We start from the raw sequence: 23843 nt of genomic DNA, 5'->3' as shown, positions 1-23843 counted from the left end.
TATTAACAATAGTGGAATACAATGTCTGTTACACAGATGTTCTTCATATTACTGCTATATATTTTTAGCAGCTTTATTGACACATAATTCACATACCGCATAATTCACCCATTTAAAGCGTACAATTCAATGGTTTTTAGTATATTCACAAAATTGTGCAACCATCAGCATAATCAATTTTAGAACATTTTCATCACCCCAAAAAGAAACCACAGACCGATTAGCAATCACCCCGCATACTTCCCCCTCCTCCAGCCCTAGCAACCACTAATCTATTTTCTCTCTGTATAGATTTGCCTATCCTGGATATTTCATATAAATGGAATCATACAATATATGGCCTTTTGTGAATGCCTTCCTGCACTCAGCGTAATGTTTTCACATTTCATCCATGTTGTAGCACGTATCAGTACTTCATTTCTTTTTATTGTCAACTAATATTCCATTATATGGGTACACTACATTTATTTATACACCCATCAGTTGATGGGCATTTGAGTTGTTAAACTTTTTGGCTGCTATGAATAATACTGCTATGAACATTCTTGTATATGTTTTTGTGTGGACAATGTTTTTGTGTTTTTTCATTTCTCTTGGGTATGTACCTAAGAGTGGAATTGCTAGGTCATATGGTAACTTTATATTTAACATTTTGATGAACTGCCAAACTGTTTTACAAAGTGGCTGCACTATTTTGCATTCGTATTTACATTACATATAAGTGTTCCAATATCTCCACATCCTCACCAACACTTGTTTTTATCTGTCTTTTTGATTATAGTCACCTAAAAGGTTTGAAGTGTTAAATCATTGTTTTCTTTTGACTAATGATGTTGAGCATCTTTTCATGTCCTTATTAGCCATATGTATATCTTCTTTGGAGAAATGCCCATTTTTAAATTGGTTTGTCTTTTTAAATAAGGCTTGACTCTAAGTTCCACAAGGGTGAGAACTATCATCTATCTTGCTCTTTTCTCTATCCCCACCTGCCACGCCCAATGCCTGGACCACCGTTGTGTTTAAAATTTATTTGTTGGATGACTTAATAAAGTGATGGCTAAAGATAGAGATGACATAGCTGCAGTTATAGACAGTTCCTCTACCTTGTTGTTTTTTTTTTAAAAATTTTATTGAAATATAGTTGATTTATAATGTTGTGTTAGTTTCTAGTGTACAGCAAAGTGATTCAGTTATTTATATATTATATGTATAATGTATATATTCTTTTTCAGATTTTTTTCCATTATAGGTTATTACAAGATATTGAATATAGTTCCCTATGATATACAGTAGGACCTTGTTGTTTACCTATTTTATATATAGTAGTACAGCAGTCCCCAACCTTTTTGGCACCAGGGACCGGTTTCATTGAAGACAATTTTTCCATGGACTAGGGAGCAGGGGATGATTTCGGGATGATTCAAGCACATTACATTTATTGTGCACTTTATTTCTATTATTGTTACATTGTAATATATAATGAAATAATTATACAACTCACCATAATGCAGAATCAGTGTGAGCCCTGAGCTTGTTTTCACTTGCCACTCACTGATGGGGTTTTTTTTTTGTTTTTTTTATTTATTTATTTATTTATTTATTTATTTATCTATCTATCTATCTATTTATTTATTTATTTATTTATGGCTGTGTTGGGTCTTCGTTTCTGTGCGAGGGCTTCCTCTAGTTGTGGCAAGCGGGGGCCACTCTTCATCGCAGTGCGCGGGCCTCTCATTATCGCGGCCTCTCTTGTTGCGGAGCACAGGCTCCAGACGCGCAGACTCAGTAATTGTGGCTCACGGGCCTAGTTACTCCGCGGCATGTGGGATCTTCCCAGACCAGGGCTCGAACCCGTGTCCCCTGCATTGGCAGGCAGACTCTCAACCACTGCGCCACCAGGGAAGCCCCTGATAGGGTTTTGATATGAGTCTGCCAGCAATTGATTTATTATGGTCGCTGTGCAGTCAAACCTCTCTGCTAATGATAATCTGTATTTGCAGCCACTCCCTAGCGCTAGCATCACCGCCTCAGCTCCACCTCAGATCATCAGGCATTAGATTCTCATAAGGAGCATGCAACCTAGATTCCTCACATGCGCAGTTCACAGTAGGGTTCTCGCTCCTGTGAGAACCTAATGCCACCACTGATCTGACAGGAGGTGGAGCTCAGGCAGTAATGCGAGTGATGGGGAGCAGCTGTAAATACAGAAGAAGCTTCGCTCGGTCGCCCACCACTCACCTCCTGCTGTTCGGCCCCATTCCTAACAGGACACAGACCAATACCAGTCCGTGGCCCGGGGGTTGGGGACCCCTGTAGTAGTATGTATCTGTTAATCCCAAACTCCTAATTTATCCCTCCCTCCCCCTTCCCCCTTTGGTAACTGTAAGTTTGTTTTCTATGTCTATGAGTCTGTTTCTGTTTTTAAATAAGTTTATTTGCATCATTTTTTTAGACTCCACATATAAGTGATATCATGTGATATTTGTCTTTCTCTGTCTGACTTACTTTTAGTATGATAATCTCTAGGTCCATCCATGTTGCTGCAAATGATATTATTTCATTCTTTTTTATGGCTGAATAACATTCCATTTGTGTGTGTGTGTGTGTGTGTGTGTGTGTGTGTGTACCACATCTTCTTTATCCATTCCTCTGTCTATGGACACTTAGGTTGCTTCCATGTCTTGGCTATTGTAAATAGTGCAGCTGTGAACATTGGGGTACATGTATCTTTTCGAGTTAGAGTTTTTTTCTTTTCCAGATATATGCCCAGGAGTGGGATTGCTGGATCATATGGTAACTCTACTTTTAGTTTTTTAAGGAACCTCCATACTGTTGTCCATAGTGGCTGCACCAATTTACATCCCACCAACAGCATAGGAGTGTTCCCTTTTCTCCACACCCTCTCCAGCATTTATTATTTGTAGACTTTTTATTGATGCCCATTCTGACTGGTGTGAGGTGATACCTCATTGTAGTTTTGATTTGCATTTCTCTAATAATTAGTGTTGTTGAGCATCTTTTCATGTGCCTGTTGGCCATCTGTATGTCTTCTTTGGAGAAATGTCTATTTAGCTCTTCTGCCCATTTTTTGATTGGGTTGCTTGTTTTTTTGATATTGAGTTGTATGAGTTGTTTGTATATTTTGGAAATTAAGCCTTTGTCGGTCACATTATTTGCCAATATTTTCTCCCAATCCATTTTGTTGATGGTTTCCTTTGCTGTGCAAAAGCTTATAAATTTGATTAGGTCCCATTTGTTTATTTTTGCTTTTATTTCTTTTGCCTTGGGAGACTGATCTAAGAATTTATGTCAGGGAATGTTTGGCCTACGTTCTCCTCTAGGATTTTTATTGTGTTATGTCTTAAATTTAAGTCTTTAAGCCATTTTGAGTTTATTTTGTGTATGGTGTGAGAGAGTGTTCTAATTTCATTGATTTACATGAGGCTGTCCAGCTTTCCCAACACCACTTGCTGAAGAGACTGTCTTTTCTCCATTGTATATTCTTGTCTCTTTGTCAAAGATTAATTGACTGTAGGTGGTGAGTTTATTTCTGGGCTCCCTATTCTGTTCCGTTAATCCATATGTCTGTTTTTGTGTCAATATCATGCTGTTTTGATTACTGTAGCTTTGTAGTATTGCCTGAAGTCTGAGAGGGTTATGCCTCCGGCTTTGTCCTTTTTTCTCAGGATTGCTTTGGCAATTCTGAGTCTTTTATGGTTCTATATAAATTTTAGGATTATTTGTTCTAGTTCTGTGAAAAATGTCATGGGTAATTTGGTAAGGGTCACATTAAATCTGTAGATTGCTCTGGGTAATATCACCATTTTAACAATATTAATTCTTCCAATCCAAGAGCATGGAATATCTTCCCATTTCTTTGAATCGCCTTCAGTTTCCTTTATCAGTGTTCTATAGTTCTCAGGTTATAAATCTTTCACCTCCTTGGTCAAGTTTATTGCTAGGTATTTTGTTTTGATGCAATTTTAAAAGGGATTTTGTTTTTACTTTGTTTTTCTGATATTTCATTGTTAGTGTAAAGAAATGAAACAGAGTTCTGTATATTATTGAGAGTTCCTCTACTTTGTATACGAGCAGTTATAGGAGACAGCATGGAGAGTGGCTATGAGTAAATGCACAGAATGTATTATTTAATCACAATGGTACTAAATCCCATTGCACAGTCTAGGACATATTTAAGTGTTTTGCCTCCGCCGTACATGTTCCTGTAGCATTCCCTTCCCCTTAAAGGTCTCAAAGCCTCCAGACCTTTGTCCTGGGATCCCAGGTTCTGAAGGTGGCACAAGGATCTTGTTCTGAATATGTAGCCCCATGAGGATGGGAAGCTCTAATTACTGATTTATTTTAAAATCAAAGTAGAATTAAATAAATTATAAATTACACCTTGAAACACATTTATCCTTCTTTTGTATTTTGTATTTCCAAGTCAAGTCATATATGCAACCCCTGTGTGCACAAGTGTTTTGCACAGAAAAGTTCTGTCCTTTGGCCACAACCCAATGCCAGTCAGACATCTTACAAATTCATCCTATTGATCAAAGGGTAATTCTCTATGTGGCTTATTGCACAAATCACTCTCAGACTAGAAAAATAGCTTGGCCTGTGTGTCCTGCTGCCGAGAGGCTATGAGTTTCCTTTTCATCTACGAAGGACTGAACTTCATCAAATAATGATTTCTTTAAAAGTAAACCTAGCATATTTTATTCTGAGCTAGCCATATTTGTATTTTTCAGAACTTGGGGTTGTGAGCCAGTCAACCATAACATCAAATGCTTACTTGAGGGCTCCAGCACAATTTTAGTTGAATTTAAAGCTGCAATTCTTAATTTGAAAATGAAGACAATTTTGTGCAATTTATTTTAAATTAAGTATTGTGGAGTTTAAAATAATTCCCGAAGGAGTCATTGTACCCAGGAGTGTTCCAGTTTTTGTGGCTGCAGGTCCTAGATACTCATTCTCCATTCTGCATAACTTTCCTGTAGACTCACTATTTTGACTCCAGAGAGCTGCCGTTGACCTGGACGGGGTACACATCTTATGAATACAGAAGAAAGGGCACTTGGGGAAGTAACTAACCAAAAGGGCACCCTCAGGTACAAGGAGGTTCCCACTTTCTCTCATCAAACTTATGCCCTGCTGGTGTGCAGTATGGGGCCCACAACTTTCTGAAGCTTCCTGGAATGAAGAGGTAATAGGAATATCTTTGGGGCGGGGAGTGTGGGCAGAATTTCAAATGGGCTTCCTTGTACTCTTCTCCCTGCTTTTATCTGCCCTTGTGGTGGATACCTGAGCAACAGTGCTCTGGCAACTTGGGAGAACCTAGGTTTTCTTTGCTCTCCTAGAAGCTCCATTTTAAAAATATAACATTCTGCAGTCATCAAGTTTAAGATCATAGCCTTTATAATCCAATCTGTCTCAGCCAGTTTAAAAAATGAAAGCAGGGCCAGGAATCAGATTTGTTTACTTCAATCCATACAGTGAGATCTAATTTGGTCCAGTGAAAGAAAGAAGCTTGAAGGGAGAATCACAAGTAGGATTCTTGTTCTAGCTTTGTTACCAATTAGCTGTGACTTTGAGCAAATCAACTTAATTTCTCTGTGACTCAGTTTCTTCATTTTCAAATGGGAGTGAAGAAATCTACTTTGATTCAGTTTGTTGTGATAATCAGATGAGATTACATATATGAAAATTCCCTAAAATTTTTTCAAAAGCAATAAAAAATGACAGGCTTAAAAATACTATCAATTTGTATATAAAGTGGCTTAAAATGTTATAAGTAAATACAAATAAAGTAAACAAAATAAAATAAATAAAGTAAATAGAAGGTTGAAATAATTCAAACTAGAAATTTATAGGAAAATATTAGGCACCATTTTTATTGTTCCATCAAATTTTATAGGGAAAGAAAACCTGTATAATAGCAAGGTCTACTTGTTATTCAAGCGCTCAGGAAAAAAAATACAAGATCTATAAATAAGCATTGATCTGAGGTAAAGGCCTAAGAAAACTGTTGAGTTTTCAACAAATAAGCAAAAGGCTCAATCCTGATAGTGAGGTTTCTTGCCTGACCTGAGCTGAGGTAACTTGAGTCTTGGGTCAGAAGATCTGGGCTTGAGGACAGCTCTGCCACTTACCGTGGTAGCTTGCATGCCATCCATGGCCGGGTCGTAAAAGCCTAGAATGGTCTGGTACCTACTCACACCTACTACCATGTAAAGCATTAATGCGTGTCACCCAACCCAATGTCTGGGAACTGGGGCTTGAAATTCTTGCTGTGCCAGCACTGGAGCAACTTCCCCTTAGCCATGCTCAAACTGTGGAACCAAGGAGTTTTCAATTTATGTCCACTCATGGGCTTTCTAAGGACTGACCTAGTCATGGCCTCTTTCAAGTAGAAAAAGTGCAACATCCCCAGATTGGCTAGATATCTGTTTATAGCAAAGAACTCTAGGCATGTCTATGATGCCCGGTGGAAGCCAGGTAGCAGGGAGGGAAAAGGTGCTGCTGAGAGGAAAATCACCAGGAATGAATTAAGGAGTCTGGAAGAGCGTCATGAAGCAGGAAGTGCTGTGCAGGTGTACTCAGAGCTCCCCATCCTAGCTCCCTTTGGATGGTCCAGGGGTCCCAGAAGGAGAGCAGGACTGAGAGGGATGTGTCTAGGAGCATCAGTTCCTGTTGCTAAGTGACCTCCTCTGAGGGAGCCAGGAAGAGTAAGGTGCTTTCCTGCAACATGGAGAGGAAGGTAAGCAGTGGAGACCCACGGGCAGATATTGTGAGGAAATACTAATGGGAGCAATGGAGAAGCGTCCTGGAGAGCTTCTGCCCTGGTACCAACACCTGAAATTCCAGGGCCAGAAAGGGAGCGAGCAGGAGCTGAAGCAAGGGACCACTGAGAGGAGGTTGGCACTCTGATTATGCATCAGCTATCCAGCCCTCCTTCTGGAAAATCCAACAGAGAGTTATAAGGAATGGAAAGGGCCAAAGTCCTGCCAGTCTGGCAGGTGGGGGGCACCTGCTTTAGTTGACCTGGATTCAAGCAATTAGAGTGCCTTTTACCTAAAACCTTCAAACTGGGTGGGGAGACTCTTAGGTTAGAGCATAGCTGGGCTGGGTCTGCACAGAACAATTCTGTTGCCCATTTTAAATCAGATCAAGCAACAATCCCCCTAAAACACACACACACACACACACACACACACACACACACACACACACACAGCATTACCAGTTATTTAACCAGATTGACCTCTGGTTTTCATATGGGGGCAGGTTTAGTATCTCATAGATGAGGTGCACCCTATTCCTCCAGGTCCCTTGAGAAAAATTGAAGGTGCGTAAAAAGCCTGTAGTAGCTTCTTTGGTTAGAGATCCTCTCATTTTTTTCCCAGTGGGTCTAGGAATCACTAGAAGTGGAATCAAAGCTTAATTATCAAGAAGGAGGAGGGAAGAGGAGAAGAAGGAGGAGGAGAAGAAGAGGAAAAAGAGGAGGATTGAGGAGGGAGAGGGGAGGAAAGGGAGGAGGGGGAGAAGGAGGAGGGAGAGGAGGAGGGGAGAAGAGGGAGGAAGAGGGGAGGAAGGGGAGGAGAAAGGGAGGAGGAGAAGCTTACTTGGGTTTGACCTCTGCCTTGTGGGTCTGTTTCTCTGTATAGAGGCCCACTCATAAAAAGTACCTGCTCTAGCCCCACCTCTGTTATACTGACATCTTTGTAATTTAAAGGTTCCTTTGGGATATAGTCCTAGAAATAGAATAATTGAATTAAAGAATAGGTGCATTTTTAGGCTTCCTCTACATATTGTCAAATTGGCTTCAGGTAAGTTTATGTCATTTTACAGAATCACCAGAGGTTAATGAGGGACCCTCATTTTCCAGTGCTCCTTAAAATCTTAGCCAGCTTATTAGGTGGAAAAGGGCCTCTGTTTGTTGCTGGAATTTTCATTTCTTAAATTACAAGCTATTCGATCATTTCAACAAGATTTTAATAGAGCCGCTGTATTCTGTCCTCTGTTCCATTAAAAAGCACTTTGGAGGTTAATAAGGAAATGTCTGACCTATTCCTTGTCCTCATCTATTAGGGAAGCTAAATATATGCTCAACATCCTTGAAACAGGAAACAATAGAAGACCTGTAAAAATGTGTGGATCTGGGAGGACAAGGACAGGTCCATGGTCCTTGTAAACACTGGTAGGTAGGAAGACTTCATGGAGGAGGTGTGATTGGTACTGGCTCCACAAGATGGATAAGATTTGAGTAGGTGGAGATGATGTGACAGAACATTGCAGGTAGGAGTTCAGGCAGGAGCAGAGAGCAAAGACTTGAGTTCGAAATGGGCAAGCCATGTGTGTTAGTTTGATTTCTCCTGGAAGTAGACACCAAAATAGAATTGAATGAGCAAGGATCTGATTAGAGGAAATACCTGTGAGAAAACATTGGAAGGAGCTGAGACAACCATCAGACTATGATGCATGTCCGACCCTGAGTGAAGCAGAGAGGGAAGAAAGGTTGAGTGGAAGCATCCTAGACTTCCTGCTGTGTAATACATTTTTGGGAAAGGCTGTCGGGAAGTCCTTGAGCCAAAGTTGGCCATCAGAGGAGTCCCATGCCTCCCAGAAGTAGGCTGCCCTAGTATCTCTGCTGCATGGTCTTGGTGCAAATGTGATGGTGAATTTCTTAGCACATCAGTTTGGATCCTTGGTTAATTAACTCCCTGTCATTGTTGGTCTCTGAGGTACATCCTTATGGCTTCCGCAACACAATGGGGAGAGAATGAGATGACGGGCCTGACAGGGCAGGGTACATTCACCCAGAGGTGGGAGAGGGTCCCTATCTTCACCTTCTGAGAAATCTCTTGGTTTCTATGACTGGATAGAGAACATGGTGGTGATGGAGGCTTTGCTAGTGCAACTTCACCCCTCATGCACCCCAGGGGCTGGGGTGTGGACAGTCAGGTCAATAAAGGTTGGGTTAGGTGTGAAGAATGGGCTTGTGGCCTCCATTCCTCCTTCCAGTGTGCTTTCCTAGAGAGCTGAGTCTGGAAAGCTAAACACTCTGTTTTCTAGGTTCTGTTGTAGCTGTCATTCTACATGCAAATTATGTTCTGCCTGTTATTTGCACTGTTGGGAGATGTGCAAGACAGGCCATCCTTCTACTGTTTTTAGATGTTTTCTGCTGATAATTGAGGTCGTGAAGACTTCAGGTTTTTATGCAGGGGCATCCCCAAGTGTTCTGTCTTCAGCTTCAAGAGTTGGACAAGCTTTAAGAGCTGTGGGGGTGGCAACTTCCTTGTCTCTGAACTACAGCTACAGTGGTGTGTTCTGGATAGTTCCACTAGTGGCCTCCTGATTCCCCACCTTGCTGGCACTGGCAGAGGAGGCAATCCTTGGTGGGCTGGTTCATTTTGGGAATGAACTAGCTGTTGTTTTGGAAATCATCTCAGGAGGCCCAGGCTGATACCTGCTTTTCCGGCCTTTGCAATGATTTTTGTTTTGTTTCGTAATAGAATTTATTTTTTAGAGCAGTTTTGGGTTCACAGCAAAATTTAATGGCAAGCACAGACAGTTCCCATACATCCCCTTTCCCCTCCCCGCCCTCCCCACAGCCTTCCCTACTATCAACATCCTAGCACCAGAGTGGTACATTTGTTACAGTCGGTAATCCTATCATTGTATATATAACACATCACTGTCACCCAGAGCCTACAGTTTACGTTAGGGTTCACTCTTGGTGTTGTACATTCTGTGGATTTTGACAAATGTATTATGGCATGTATTTTTGCCATGATAGTATCCTCCAGAGTTGTTTAACTGCCCTAAAAATTCTTTGTGCTCCACTTATTCATCTTTCCCTCCCCCTAACCCCTGGCAATCACTGATCTTTCTACTGTCTCCATAGTTTTGCCTTTTCCAGAGTGTAGTTGAAACCATGCAGTGTGTACTCTTTTTAGATTGGCTTCTTTCACTTAGTAGTAATGCATTTAAGTTTCCTTCCTGTTTTTTCACAGCTTGATAGCCATTACTTTTTAGTGCTGAATAATAGTCCATTGTATGGATGTACCACAGTTTATTTATTCATTTACCTACTGAAGGACATGTCAGTTGCTTCCAATGATTTTTTTTAAGCACCCAATTCCCTGCATTAAATACCTTCATGTTGAAAATACCTAGAGTAGTTTTTACTTCCTGCACTTTACCCTGATATACAAGAGAAGGTGTCTATTAAGATAGATACTGTTCGTGTGGAGTAGAAGTCACAACAGAATGGGCCCCAGCTCAGAAATAGGTTTACCTGACCATTGATTTTCTAATTTATATCTTCATCATGTTAGTTAAACTCCTCAGACACCTCCACCTTGTTCTGTTCCCTATGGGAGTGAAGAGATTACTGTCACTGACTAAGCTCAACAAAGAATTCAAGGTCTAAGGTTTAGGTTCACTAACAGAACCAACATTACTGGGCTCCCCATGACTCTGTGTCTTTGCTCCTATAGATTGTTCTCTCAGTTCTAAGAGTACACTGAGCTTTTTCTCATCTCAGGGTCTTTCCACTTGTTTTAGGGATGCCCTTCCTCCAGCTCACCATATGTCTGGACCTTTTACATCCTTCAGATCTTAGTTCAAATGTTACCTCTTTATATAATGTAAACCCTCACTATTGTTTTCTAGGACGTCTCCCTTTTTTGCAGAGAGATATACTTAATTCAGCCCATAAAGATCTCAAGCTTTACTTCTGATCAAGGAAAAGCTCTGCCTATATCCCACCAGTTAAACATGAGGGGCAATATAGAAGGGGAGTTTTTCCATTTTCTGTTGCTGTGTAACCAACCATCTCAAAAATTGGTGGCTTAAGACAACAATTTGTTATCAACTCTCATATTTCTATAAGTTAACTGATTTCAACTGGATGGTTCTTGTGTTGATCTTTCTTGCAGTTTTTTAAGTAGTTGCTGTCAGACAGTGGCTAGTCCTAGCACATCCAAAATGGCTTCACTTACATCTCTGGTGCTTTGGCAGGGATGATTAGAAGGCTGGATCCAGTTGGATGCTGGGATGGCTAGGCTTCTCTCTTTCATGTAGTCTCAGGGCCTCTCCCTGTCCCTATGGCTTCTCCACACTGTATCTCCATGTGGTTTCTCCAGCAGAGTAGCTAAACTTCTTACATGGTGGCCTACGGCTCCCAACAGCACAAAAGCAGAAGCTGCCAGGCCTTAACACGTACTACTAGGTCTGATACAACATCACTTCTGCCACATCTTTTGATTAAAGCAAGTTACAGAGCCAGCCCAGATTCCACGTAGAAGGGGACTATACAAGAATGTGAATACCAGGAGGCCTGGTGCATTGGGGTTCATCTTTACTTACTAGCTACCACAGTACTTAAACATTGTCAGTCAATGGACTTCTCCAACATTTATTAAGCTGGCTAATGAGTAATAATAATGAGCATTCGTGATGATGATGGTGATGATGATAAATGAGAATTCTATCTGCTATTTAAAACTATTTCTCTCCTTTGGAATTGAGACAGTTCATAGGAAACCACAGGAAGATTCTCCAAGAACTGGGAGCCGAATGACCTAAGAATCAAAAAAGTTAAAAGCTACGCATGATGGATGATGTTAGCCATCTGGAAAAGTCTTTAGGGCTAAACTCTAAATCATTCAAAAGAAGAAAAGCAACCACCAAATTTCATAAATAGGAGGGTACTGATAACCAGAAAGAGAGAGTTTTAATGGAGAGTTGGGTTGGAAATCAGAATACAGAGGGTTAAGGAGTGAGCGGGACGTGGCAAAATGGGCAGAACAAGGGTAACAACTTTTTCAAGCAATGTAGCCAGGGGCTCGGAGGCATTACTGGTGAGAAAGGAAATAAGTACAATCTTTTTGGATGGTATAGGCAGAAGACAATAAAAGTCTTGAATGTATTAATATCTTTTGACCCAGTTATTCAACTTCTAAGAAATTAGCTTAATGAAATCATGAGACGTGCAAGGATTTATATACCAGGAAATTCACTTAACAAATATTTTTGTTTTATTGTGACATATACCTTATATACAGAAACATGCACAGAACATTGGAGTTTACTTTAAAGAATAGTAATAAAGTAAGTACCTGTGTAGCCACCATCCAGGATAACAAGTAAAACATTTCTCTCCCTGTGCCTTTTCCCAAAGGGAAAAGGCCCATGGGTAACAATCGTCCTAACCTTTGAACAATCACTTCTTTGCTTTTCTTTTATAGTTTTACCGCCTTTGAATATATCTCTACATGATATAATGTTTAGTTTTGTCTGTTTTCAAATTTAATATAAATGCAATCATGCTGTTTGTGTTCTTCTATAATTTGCTTCTTTTGTTCTCCATTACATCTTTAAGATTCTTCATTGTTGATGGGTGCGGTTTCAGTTCATTCATTTCTCCTGCTGTATAATATTATCTACTCTGTCTTGATAGATATTTGATTATCTATTTTATTTTTGTTATCATGAGCAAGGCTGCTAAAAACACTTATTCACATTTTCTTCCGCATGTGTACAAGAACTTCTCTTGAGTAGAATCGAAGAAAGAGAACCGCTAGATTAACATATGTTCAGCTTTCCTAAAAATGCTGAAGTCTTTTTACTAATTTACATTTTGATGTATGAGAGTTTGAGTTGCACCACATCCTCCTCAGCACTTGAAATTGTCAGACATTTTCGCTTTTGCCACCCTCAGGTAAAGAATGGTATCTGTCAAGCAGAACACTGTATACCAGTCACCAGTACCTGGGGTGGAGGTGGGGGGGCTCCAACTACATGGAGGATAGCCGAGGTCATGACAATGCCAGCTACCAGGAATAGAAATCCAAATACTTTTGCCCATTGTATCTTGGTGCTGGGGTCACCAAGGAAAACATAACACAAGTCAAGCACTGTGGAATGCTTTTACTCACATAGAGAAAAGAAGAGTAAAATCAGCTCTAATAATGTGTGTTTCTTCCCCATGACTAGGGAGTCCCCCTAGCAGGCAATGCAGGGCAATTGGCCTACATGCCAGTTGGCCCTCTTGTGCCACAGCGGGAGGACCCTGACCCCCCTGTGGAGTGTGAAGTACTGAAAACTAGGGGCGTGAGGTCATTGATACACATGCTCAAGCAGAACAAAGGAGTACACATTGAGCCTGAAACTGGGAAAGATAATCCCTCAAAAGGAGTTAAGCCCAGCGCAGGCTGTGTGGGCTCTTTATCTCTTGCTAAGGAAGTGTTCCAGGCCCAAGGCCCATTCTTATGTGGGATTGAAAGACCATACACATGAGACAGGCTTTCCCAACGGTATCTTACTGTGTTCATTATAATTACAGTTTTATTGAGATACAATTCACATTTCATATAATTCACTCATTTGAAGTGTACAACTCAATGGTATGTAGTATATTCACAGAGCTGTGCAATCATTACCACTACCTAATTTTAAGAACATGTCTATTACCCTAAAGAGTAACCTTATATCCATCAGTAGTTACCTCCCCATTACCTCTCACCCCTGACTAATCTACTTCCTGTCTCTATAGATTTTCTATTCTGGACATTTCATACAGATAGAATTATGTAATATGTGATCTTTTGTGACCGGCTTCTTTCACTTAGCATACCGTTTCCAAGTTTCATCAATGTTGTAACATGTATCAGTACTTCATTCTTCATTTCTTTTTATTTTATGAATAATAAACCATTATATGGATATACTAAATTTTATAATATATGTTTTATGATGAATGTTTATCCATTCATCAGTTGATGAACATTTGGGCTGTTTACTTTCTTATTGTGGAAAACAAGATCTTAGAACACTTTAATTCCATTTATTCCTCTCATGATTTCTATGAAACTGTTGTCATATATTTTAATTTTAAATTATTGTCATTTACTCAATTTTAAAATGTAAGCAATTTAAAATAATTGCATAGAAATCATAAGGGGGATAAATGGAGTTAAAGTGTTCTAAGATCTTTAATTTTACAGTAGGAAATTAAATATATTAATTACAAAGATTGGTACATGTGTTGTGGTTTTATAGTTAATTTTTAAAATTTACCCACATAACTACCACTTTCTTATTCTTCATTTGTTTTCATTTCAGACCTTCTATTTGAGCTTACATTCTTTCCAGTATAAATATGTGTGTGTGTGTGTGTGTGTGTGTTTAAATATCAATGTGCCAAGAAAATAAAACACTATCAATTTACAATTCTTTACCCAGTGAAAATATCTTTCAAGAATGAGGACAAAACAGAGATGTTTTCAGATTAAAAACATTGAGAGAGTTTGCTAGCAGCAGACCCACACTAAAGGAGATGCTAGTGAATATAGTTTGGCATACTGAGGATATCATTCCACTGGCTTCTTCCATCCACTGTGGCCTTAGGGAGCATAGATCTTTATCCATTGCTTTTTTCAAAGTAAACTACCTTTTATCTCTGGCTACTTTTAAGATTTTTGTTTGCTTGTTTGCATTTGCTCTTCTGAGTTCTGCCTTCATGTAGTATTTGGCCTGGATATTTTTTATTTCCCTGCTCCTTGATGCTTTTGAATATGGTCAATTTTTTTTTCAGTGGGAGTATCTATCTGGGAATTTAGCCTGGCATGATATGAGAAATAAAACATCATGTGTAATAACACAAAATTAGAAACAATCTTACTGCCCAATAATAGCTGCTGGTTAAATAAAAGGATACATCCTTTCAATGGAATAGTATATAGCCATTTAACTCATCTTTTTAAAGGGAAACATATGTCAGAAGAGCAGAATGTCTTACTATAATCAAAGCAGGATAAAAAGTAGGGGTGGAACTTACATGTTTTGAGAGCTTCCTGTGTTTTAGACACTGTCCGATGAGTATTTACATGGACTACTGCTTTTAATATATACAACAGACCCATGACATAGAGATTATTCTTCCTCATCTAAAGAAAATACTCAGAAAGATTTAATAACTTGTCTAAGACCATCTACCAATGACAAATAAAATTATAACTGACTATGTATATTAACTGTCTGAAGAAAAGATACTAGCTGAAGGCCAGGAGCCAGGGAAAGATGAGAGAAAGAGTCAGCTTTTGGGGGGCTCTGTCTACCTCTGTACAAGTGATGAGGACACTAACTGGCTGATGTGATATCTGGTCAGTTTGCCCAGCACATCTCTGTAATGGTGTCAGCCAACACTAGAGCCATGGAGCACATTCAGCTGACTCTCCCACTCTCACTCCATGGCCATCAGTTACCTTCTGACATCATATTTCTGCAGATGAAAGGATTTGTGTACCAGTTTAACCATCTAGGCAGTGGTATTTCTCACTCTAAATTAATACCTTAGCCTTTGAGTTTATTCATCTGTCTCTTGTAAGTCAGATCATGTGACCCCATCCCTCTGAGCTCCATCAGTTCTTGGTGCTCTGACAAAGTTGAGTTTCTGGACCTGCAAAGCTGAGGACCAAATCCTGGACGAAGGGAACACTTCCAAGGCGATTCCCTGAGAGCCCCTCAGCAGCAGCCAGCCAATCTATCTGATATCTTCACCTTGCTTAATTTAAGTGCAATTTGAATAAGTTGTTGAAATGTTCTCTTATTGATTAAGTTTTTATCTCTCACATCCAAACCCACCCTTTTATACTTTGCAACATGATGCTGGGTCTAGAATTCTGAAAACTACATTTCTTCTTTGTCAGGGAGCCTGTAATGCTAGAGGAGGAAGAAGGGACTTGCACATTCCTGTACTTCCTGAATGTTCCCTGTTTCTGTGAGCATCACATCACACTAGCATCACCTTTTTTTTTTTTTTTTTAAATCCCAACAGCCTCAGTTCCTTCCTATAGCAGCAGCTCAATTCAGTTTTGAGTTGTTCTCAACATTGCATAACCAAATTCATCCTGCCTTCTCAGAGATACCTGTGTAAGCTGACTGAGATCCTCTTTTCCAAGGTCAGCTTCCTCCTCTGAGCTCCTAAGTTTTAATAATTCCAACTCCCTTTCTTCGTTCCCCAGTTCTAGGGCTGGTAAATGCTTGTCACAGCTGCTTCCTCTGTGACACCTCATTTTGCCTTTTTCTTTACTTAGTTTAGATAACAATTATATTGCCTCTGTTCTAGTAACTGGTATGGTTTCTGTCTATTGACTGTACCTTGAATGATACAGATGTATATGAGTTGCAATTTTTCTGCTCTTTCTTTTATTGAAATTGGCAAGAAGATATTTACTCATGTCTCAGAATTTATATATATGATTTGCAAAAAAACCAAAACCAAGATGAGTTCACATCAAATAACCTGTCAAAATAGGAAGAAAACTAGAAGAAATAAATGAACAATAGAGTGGTACATTTTGTAGGTATTTGATTTTTCCCCCTTTATAACTGAGCAGTTGTTCACAGTGCTTCTATGTCTTTTTCTTAGTTCTGGAAGCCAATAAATCCCAAAATAACACCATTACAGTAAAACAAACTGCATAGCTCAAAGATGGATTTACTGGAATGATGTCAGATGATTGTTTCCATAGTATTGAGTGCTTACTCTGGGGCTTTCTTAGAGCTGAGTTGTCAAAAGGTTGTTATTTTGGCTTGAGGAAAAGCTTGAAAGGATATTCTAGGGGAAGAGTGCATGGCTTAACAATTGCTTTCTTCTGGGAGGGTTCTGGGCTGCCGGAGGGCAAAGGAAAAACAACTCAAGGACAAGTTTTGAACAGTCTGTAGCCAAAGTTGTCTCCAAGAGAAGAAACAGTTTAGCTGGTATGTCAAAGAAATAAGCAGTACTAAGGCTTAAACCAAAATTCGAGTTTAAAAATCCTGGCTTTGTGTAATTATTCAGGCTTGGATTGCTGAATATTGCTGAGAAATGTAGCTGCTTTGGATCTGTTTAGTATATCCCAGTGTGAAAAGGAAAGCTTCTTAAGCAGAATTACCTTACCAGCTGATCACTAGCTTGTGGCATAAATTCCCTTAATCTCCCCTGAAATCTGGAACCTCCCTCCATCACAGGTCTAGGTAACACAGATGTAGCTCATGCAGGGTTTATTAAAATAACTGTCTGTTTTTGTGCTTCTGCGCTGAGCCAACTATTACTTATTTCAGAGAAATTGCTCCCTGCACCTTCTTTCTCTAGAAAGTATTTCATTATTAATAATATATGAAAGCAGCCAAATAGTTGTAAGCAGTTTTTAAAAATTAATTAATTAATTAATTTTTATTTTTGGCTGCGTTGGGTCTTTGTTGCTACGCGCTGGCTTTCTCTAGTTGTGGAGAGCAGGGGCTACTCTTTGTTGCGGTGCGCAGGCTTCTCATTGCAGTGGCTTCTCTTGTTGTGGAACATGGGCACTAGGCGTGCGGGCTTCAGTAGTTGTGGCGCACAGGCTTAGTTGCTCCGCGGCATGTGGGATCTTCCCAGACCAGGGATCGAACCTGTGTCCTCTGCATTGGCAGGCAGATTCTTAACCACTGCGCCACCAGGGAAGTCCCAGTCGTAGGCTTTTTTGAGGACTATGATTACAACATATGCAACCTTCCCCATCACCCACACCCTTTCCTTTCCCAAGCACCACACCAAAGATATTTGAATCAAATGACATTGCATATCTAAAGTATTTAACTCCTGATTCCTTACTACAGTCTTAACACTACCATCAGTAAAACCTTCATTCTAATCTTTGTCTTACCTCATTCACATAGTCATCTTAATAATCCTCTTTTTTTTCAAATGTAAATTACCTCCCAAGACACCAGACGTCTAGACATCATTTTCTGTGTGTGACATGTAGTTCATATGACCACTGTAACATAAAAGTGGGAAGACAAAGGGACCAATATGGTTGTAAGGCATCTGCATTTTACTTAAAGTGGTAAAATACTAGCTCTGAGTAGACTATAAATGGTTAGCTATATGTATTATAACCCCTGGAGCACACACACACACACACACATACACACACACAAACACACACAAAGAGATATAGCCCAAATGACAATTGATCAATTAAAATGAAATATTGAATATTCAAATAATCTAAAGGAAGACAGCAAAGGTAAGATGGGGAACAGAGGAACAAAAAAATGAAGGGGACAAACAGAGAACAAATAATAAAGTGGTTGACCTGAATCTAACCATATGATAGTTACATTAAATGTAAATGGCTTAGGGGACTTCCCCAGTGGTCCAGTGGCTAAGACTCCGTGCTCCCAATGCAGGGGGCCTGGGTTTGATCCCTGGCTAGGGAATTAGATCCCACATGCTGCAACTAAAAGTTCCCATGCCACAACTAAAGATCCCGCACCGACAATGAAGATCCTGTGTGCTGCAACTAAGACCCGGTGCAGCCAAATAAATAAATAACTGTTTTTTTAAAAATGTAAATGGTTTAAATACATCAGATAAAGACAGAGATAGAATGGTCAGCAAAAAAGCAAACGAACAAGACCAAAGTATATGTTGTCTACAAGAAACTCACTTCAAATATAATTGTGTAAGTAGGTTAAAGTAATAGGATGGAGAAAGATATACCATATGAACACTCATCAAAAGAAATAGGGAGTGACTGTACTAAGATAAGACAAAGTAGACTTCATGGCACAGAAAATCACCAAGGATAAAGGGAGACATTACAGGCTGATAAAAGAGTTAATTCACCAAGAAGACATAACAGTCCTAAATGTGAATGCACCCAATAACAGAGCTTCAAAATATACAAAGCAAAAGTTGGCAGAACTGCAAGGAGAAAGAGATGTATCTGCAGTTATGGTAGGAGATGTCAACATTCCTCTCTTTGTAACAGACAGAGCTAATAGACAGAAATTCAGCAAGGTTATATATAGTACCTTGAGCACACCCTTTGGACCAATTTAACCCCAAATGTATTTCTACCCTGTTTTCTTTCCTTTTCTCAAATCCCTCCTGCTCTCCATTTTCTTTAGCTCCTAGCTTTATATTAAATTCATCTGTGTTTTTCACTCTTGGTTTGTCTTTGTAGTTTTATATCCATTTCCAATCAGTTGCAAAAGCAAAAACGCGGATAATGAAAGTTTAGGGACTTCCCTGGTGGCGCATTGGTTAAGAATCCACCTGCCAATGCAGGCGACGTGGGTTCGAGCCCTGGTCCGGGAAGATCCCACATGCTGCGGAGCAACTAAGCCTGTGCACCACAACTACTGAGCCTGCGCTCTAGGGCCCACAAGCCACAACTACTGAGCCCACGTGCCACAACTACTGCAGCCCACGTGCCTAGAGCCGGTGCTCTGCAACAAGAGAAGCCACCGCAATGAGAAGCCCGTGCACCACAACGAAGAGTAACCCCCGCGAAACCCGCGCTCGTCGCAACTAGAGAAAGCCCGCGCGTGGCAACGAAGATCCAACACAGCCAAATAAATAAATAAATTTATAAAAAAAAAAAGAAAGAAAGAAAGTTTAAAGGGCACAGTGAGTGTCCAGCTGAAACAGTTTGCAACAGCCACTGGGAGCTGGTAGTTTCCTCTGAAGCTTCCCTTTCTCCTTTTGAATAATTCACAAAGTGTCCATACTGCGTACTCTTACCATTTTGTAGCTGAGAGCTACATTACGGTCCAGAAAGACAAGGTGTCTTGAATGTTCTCCCCTACTATTTTTTATTCCTGTTAGAACAGTTAAAACATAGTTGCTTTGATTAGTGTGGTATCCAAGCAAACTTCACCAACCACTTACAAAGCAGTTTTTGTAAAACTGATTTTTTTTTTCCATCGTTACTTACGGAAATTAACTTTTATAAAGAAAGGAAAGCAAAATTCCACTGTGTGTAATAGTGCAAACAACTTAAATTATATATCAGTCTTTACTTGTAGGCACTAATTTTTAGTTAATATGAGTTAAACAATATTGCATTCCCAGTGTTTGTTCTCCAATGATTTGGCAAAGATGAATTCTCATTCTTTAAATAAAGAATTGAACACTAATAATGCCTTTTCTGTAATTTTATTGATTTTCGTCTTTGTTTTCCTTTACCTTTTTGCAACTTTCTTACCTGAATTTTTTTTCTGCGCTAGAAGAAAAATATAGGCTGCATTAAGAGGCACTATTTTAAATATTGTTATAAGTATTTTTAAAATATACAATATGCCCTTCAGAGTGATGAAAGTTCATGTGCATAGACTCTGCCCTGTTTGGAAATAATAACAATTATCATTTATTAAGCACTTACTACATGTTAAGAATTGTATCTTTATTTACATTATTGCATTTTATCGTACCTAAAGCCTTTCAGAAGAAAAATTAAAAGTTTATACCTTTTCCAAAGGTATATAGCTGGCATTAAACCTGATAGGCATAAATACACAGTTTACACAGAATATTTTAAATGTATTCATTGAAAGGATATTTTAATAATGCAAATTGCCAATAATAAATTTAACGTGTGAGGATTCCTTTCCTTTACTGTTTGTAATAGAAGATTAGTCCAATAATATTTATATCTCATTTGCTTTGGAATCCTTTGCTAGTTCAGTAAAAAAAAAAAAGTAAACTTGTTCCATAATATAATTTTAATAAAGGGCATCAATTCTGGATAATTTTTTTCTTTTCCTACATGAATTAAGATAATAACAATAATTACCATTTATTGAATATTTATGATGTGCCAGGCATTGTGCTAAATCCTTCACATACATTGTCTTATATAAGTTTCACATCCACCACAACCTTATGTGGCAGATATTTTGTCTCCACTTTACAGTTGAGGAAACTGAGTCTCAGAGAGAATTAGTAAATTGCTCAAGGTTACCCAGTAAGAATGTGTCTCTGAGGCCCCAGTCCCTGCTTTTAATCATTTCAGGAGCACCACTGTGTGACTAAATACCAAAACATTTGAGTAAAAAGTGGTGAAAAAATTAATCATTAATTACTGGTTACTTGGTGTCATATTAGACTTCCAGTTGTTTTACTGTATTTAACCAAGGTTATTATTGAATTCTGTTACTCTGATTTCCTGTGTGGCTAAAGAGCCAAAGAGAATTAGTTAAGTTCTATCCACTCGAAAGTTTCCATATCACTTGGAAGCATATAACTCTTTGCTGGGGGGGGGGGGGGTTAGTTCTTTTTTAAAAAAAATTTTTTGTAGTATAGTTGGTTTACAATGTTGTGTTAGTTTCAGTACAGCAAAGTGAATCATTTATACGTATACATATATCCACTCTTTTTTTTTAGATTCTTTTCCCATATAGGCCATTACAGAGTATTGAATAGAGTTCCCTCTGCTATACAGCAAATTCTTATTAGTTATCTGTTTGGAAGCATATAACTCTTATACTAAAAGAATTCTTAAAAATCACAACTATATGGTTAAATGGCAATCACACCCACACAAGGGTGTGCAAAAAATACGGTAATGAGGGAACAGAAATAATTGTAGTAATAATGAAATAACACTACAGTAATTAAATATTAGGGTAGTAATGTTAGAATTGAAGTTGTGGAAGTTGAAATTCCTCTCCTCAGTTAAGAAGTAATATCTTTATATTACCTTAAAATACTAGGGGAAAAGCCATTTCACAAAGACTCCCTTCCCATTAGCAGACTATTCTGCAGAATTCTAGTAAGTTTTCACAGATGATAGCTTAATTTTTTCTTTTTACTTTAGGTTTGTAACACAAGAAGAATTCTCTAGGCCTTAAGTAGTTTTCTATAATGGACAAGAAATTCTGTTAGAAGATAATTTCAAAAAGAAGTAAATAATTTAAATTTAAAAACCTGTATGAATGGATCTTTGTGACCCAGTATTTAGAATATTCTTTTAGTAATCTGGAAACTGTAATATGTTGTCCAAAAACCTTATCTTTTTTTTGTTGTGCTTCTAATTAATATCAAAAATGAATATATAATGACAATTGAAAATATTTCACACATAAGAAAAATATCTTATTGAAAGGAATAATGTGTCCGAGATATGATACAAATAAAATAGTCATAAATATTTTGGTGAGAGTTTCAAATAGAACAGTCAGAGAGCTCATGATAAACACATAAAAAGATTTTATCTATAGCATGTAATCCAAAAACACCTTCCAGGTCTCTCTTGATTGACCCTGAATAAAAGTTGTACTTCAGGTGACAAAAAAAGGTCCATTAATGTTGCTCATGCATTTCAACATAAAAATGGAATGGAATCATTGACTACAGGTAGAAATGTGCAAAACTACTCAAGATAAATATGCTGCTTTGAGGCTACACATTCATGCCACTTTTGTCTGCCAGCTTGATTTTTGAATTGGGCACTCATGGATAAAAGTATGTGATCTGAAAAAATAGTGTGTGTCTTTTAAAAGTCAGTGTCATGTAATGTCATTCCTTTTGGCAAAATTTATGTTACACGGTATTAGACCATAGGCTGAGCTAATGTAACATGATGCATTAAAAACTGCACATCATGATTGCAATATGTGTCAGAGCAATGAATTTTTATATCGGATACCTGTTCAGCTGTAAATAGGGCCCTCTGTAAGTCACTGACAAAAGGATAATATTCTCTCGATGCCTGTGTAGAACTCCTGTTGTCTAAAACATGCAGCCTTCCGACCTCCATACTCTGTGACCTGTGGTCATTTAAGTTGCATGTTTAATACATGCATACAATGAGAACACAGCACATTATGAAAGCCACAATTGGAGATATTTTTGTTTTCATAGGCATCTTTCTTCCAAAGATCCAATGGCTATATCTTTCCCCGCTCCCAAACAAAGACATACACTTGGAGTTCTAATGGATTTTGTATTAGTTAGAAATTCCTTTGGGCCGCAAGTAACAGAAATCTCATAAACAGTAGTTAAATATGTAAGGATTTGTTTTTCTCACATAAGATGACTAGGGACAGCCGCTGGCTTTTGCTCAGCAGCTCAGTGATGTCACGACCGGTGTCTCTGAAATATTTGTCTTTTCCTCATGATTGAAAGGTGGATTTTTTTTTTTAATTAATTAATTAATTTATTTATTTATTGGCTGTGTTGGGTTTTCGTTTCTGTGCGAGGGCTTTCTCTAGTTGCGGCAAGCGGGGCCACTCTTCATCGCGGTGCGCGGGCCTCTCACTATCGCGGCCTCTCTTGTTGCGGAGCACAAGCTCCAGACGCGCAGGCTCAGTGGTTGTGGCGCACGGGCTTAGTTGCTCCGCGGCATGTGGATCTTCCCAGACCAGGGCTCGAACCCGTGTCCCCTGCATTGGCAGGCAGATTCTCAACCACTGCGCCACCAGGGAAGCCCAAGGTGGATGTTTTAAGTCCAGTTGTTCCATCTACTTTCATTGAAGAAGTGGGAAAGGGGCAGTTCCCTGTATTTGTTCCTTTTATGAAGAAATCCAAAGCATTTCCATCAACCACCTACCTGTTTCCAGTTATATCTAACTCACCACCTCTAGCTGCAAGGAAGGTTGAGAGAATAAGCCCTACAGTGGAAACAGGGAAGAAGAAGGGTTTGGGGAATGAGTGTTTGGTAAGCCAGTTAATAGTATCTACCATAGATGCCCTTAACAATTTATAAATAGAGCAGAAAACATAGTATGGGGAAGGCTTTAAATAGTGATCAATTCACATGGTAAAAAATTTAATATTGACTTCTACTTACACCATACATAAATACAAATTCTAGTGGAATGTGGATCTAAATATGACAGGTAAAATATAAGTCTTCTATAATAAAACATAGGATACTGTCTTCATGATGTATGTAGGCAAAGATTTCTTAAATATAATACCAAAAGCACTCACCATAAAGGGAAGAATGTAGTCACTGGACTACTAAAATCTAAATCTAAAATCAAGAACTTCTGTTCATCTAACATACCATTCAGAGAGTGAA

This window comes from Eubalaena glacialis, chromosome 4 (genome assembly GCF_028564815.1).
Source record: "Eubalaena glacialis isolate mEubGla1 chromosome 4, mEubGla1.1.hap2.+ XY, whole genome shotgun sequence".
NCBI lineage: Eukaryota > Metazoa > Chordata > Mammalia > Artiodactyla > Balaenidae > Eubalaena > Eubalaena glacialis.
This window is presented reverse-complemented; position numbering follows the sequence as displayed.